This window comes from Penaeus vannamei, chromosome 40, assembly GCF_042767895.1.
Source record: "Penaeus vannamei isolate JL-2024 chromosome 40, ASM4276789v1, whole genome shotgun sequence".
Lineage (NCBI taxonomy): Eukaryota > Metazoa > Arthropoda > Malacostraca > Decapoda > Penaeidae > Penaeus > Penaeus vannamei.
Window position 1 is genome coordinate 4,854,218 of NC_091588.1, and position 2,500 is coordinate 4,856,717.

General features: G+C 37.0%; 1 protein-coding gene across 2 annotated transcripts in view; it reads right to left on the reverse strand.

The window, feature by feature from the left end:
- Positions 1 to 2,500, reverse strand: part of LOC113824150 (isthmin-2) — a 76,295-nt gene that overhangs the window by 27,572 nt on the left and 46,223 nt on the right. Inside the window, exon 1 of one of the 2 annotated variants that reach the window (XM_070117303.1) lies at positions 1 to 36. This exon is cut by the window's left edge and continues 27 nt beyond it. The exons of the other annotated variant lie outside the window; for it this stretch is intronic. The gene's annotated coding sequence lies outside the window, so the exon portion shown is untranslated. Of the gene's footprint in view, positions 37 to 2,500 lie in introns of those variants that run through there. 2 annotated transcript variants of the gene reach the window in all.

The following is a 2,500-nucleotide window of genomic DNA, read 5'->3' on the forward strand; positions in this document are numbered from 1 at the left end:
CTGTCTCCATTGAGTGTCCCTCCCTCCTGGATGTGGTGGTCGGCTTAACACTGAACACCTCCCGTAATCCTCTCACGGGCCCGGTTTCCCTTGAAAGAGTGACGGAGAGGAGAGAGGGAAGGAATGAGAGGGAGGAAGGGAAAAAAGGGGGATAGGAGAGAGGGAAGGAATGAAAGAGAGGAAAAAAAGGGGGGGAGAAAGAGATAGAGAGAGAGAGGGAGGGAGGGAATGAAAGAGATGGATAGAGAGAGAGAGAGAGAAAGAAAGAAAGAAAGAAGGAAAGGAAGAGAAACAGAGACACCGATCAAAAGAACGAGGAAAAGAGATAGACAGATAGACAGACAGACTAATGACTGCGCCTTAAAAGACACAAGACAGATTCATCAAAAATTTGGAAAGTTTTACCCGAAAGGCGAATAAAAAAGTGCGATAAGAGTTCATTTAAAGAAGATTATCCGAAGAAATGAAAAGGAAATAGGAATGGGAAAAGAATGATATCAATTAGTGATGACGATGAAGGTGATGATGATGGTGATGATGATTGTGATGATGGTGGGGGTGGTGGTGATGATAATGATGATGGTGATATGATGGCGATGATGATGGTGGTGGTGGTGATGATGATAATGGTAATGAAATAATGATAACAATGATGATGATGGTAGTGGTGGTGATGATGGTGGTGGTGATGATGATAATGGTAATGAAATAATGATAATAACAATGATGATGATGGTAGTGGTGGTGATGATGGTGGTGGTGATGGTGGTGGTGGTGATGATGATAATGGTAATGAAATAATGATAATAACAATGATGATGATGGTAGTGGTGGTGATGATGATGGCGATGACTGTGATGATAATGATTATGGCGTTAGTAATGGTGATGATGGTGGGGGTGGTGATGATGATAATGATTATGGTGGTAGTAATGGTGATGATGATGATGATGTGATTGTGAAGATAATGACGATGGTGGCAATAATGATATAAATGATAATGATAACAATAATAATGATGATGATAATGATAATAATAAGGATGGAAATAGTAATGATAATGATAATAATAAGGATGAAAATAGTAATGATAATGATAATAATAAAGATGAAAATAGTAATGATAATGATAATAATACTGATGATAATAACAACAATGATGATACTACTAATAAGGATATAAACAATAATAATAGTAATGATAATAACAACAACAATAATAATAATGATAACAACAATAACAACTACTACTACAGTGTAATAATAATGGTAATAATGATAATAATAACAATAACAATAATGATGATAATAATGATGACAATGATAATAATAATAATGATAATGATAATAATAATAATGATAATAACAACGATAGGAAGAATAATAAAACAAATAATCAAAATCATTATGACAATAATATCAAAGTGTTTATTACCATTTCTTTCCTTTCTTTTAATTTCTTGACTTTATCATCATCTTATTTTTTCTCTTTCATTTCTGTTATATTTCACAATTCATATTTATCTGTCGGTGAAATATTTCCTGTCGATCATTTATGCTTCTCTCGTTATGATATATCTATCGATCGCTTTCTCTCTCTCACTCGCTCTTTCTCTCACTCGCTCGCTCTTTCTCTCTCTCACTCGCTCGATCTTTCTCTCTCTCGCTCTTTCTCTCTCTCACTCGCTCGATCTTTCTCTCTCTCGCTCTTTCTCTCGCTCTCGCTCTTTCTCTCGCTCTCGCTCTTTCTCTGTCTGTCTGTTTCTCTGTCTGTCTCTCTCTCTCTCTTTCTTTCTCTCTCTGTGTGTATGTGTGTGTGTATTTGTGTTTGAGAGAGAGAGAGAGAGAGAGAGAGAGAGAGAGAGAGAGAGAGAGAGAGAGAGAGAGAGAGAGAGAGAGAGAGAGAGAGAGAGAGAGAGAGAGAGAGAGCGTATCCTTCTCTCTTTCTCTGTCTCTCTATCTCAGGAGAGCGGAAGTAAATAGAGATAAATAGAGAGAGAGGGGAGAGAGACACATGAATAGGCAGGCACTGATAGACAAATAGATGGAATAGATCGTTAGAAGTTGAGAGATGTGGAGATCAAACACAAAATATAAACAAACAAACACACAAACAAAAAAGTCGCAAGTCTAACCTATTTTCTCCCTCCCTCTTTCCTTCAGTCTTTTCTCTCTCTCTCTTAATTGTTGATCTTTCCCTCTCTTACGATTATTAATTTCTTTATCTATTAACTCTCTCTCTACTTCTGTATCCTTCTCTCTCTCTCTCGCTCTCCCTCTTTTCTCCTCCCATCCCTCTCCCTCTCTTTCTATAGCCTATAATGGCTACCGCAACTTCACCTCATCCCGTATTCTCTTTCATCTTTTGGAAATCTGTCTATTCTCTCTTTCTTCTTGTGTTTCCTCTATCTCTCTGTCTTCTCTCCATTCTCCGGATCTGTGTTTCCTATTTCATTTTCCATTTGTCGTTTCTTTCTTTGTTTATTTGTTTGTTTGTATC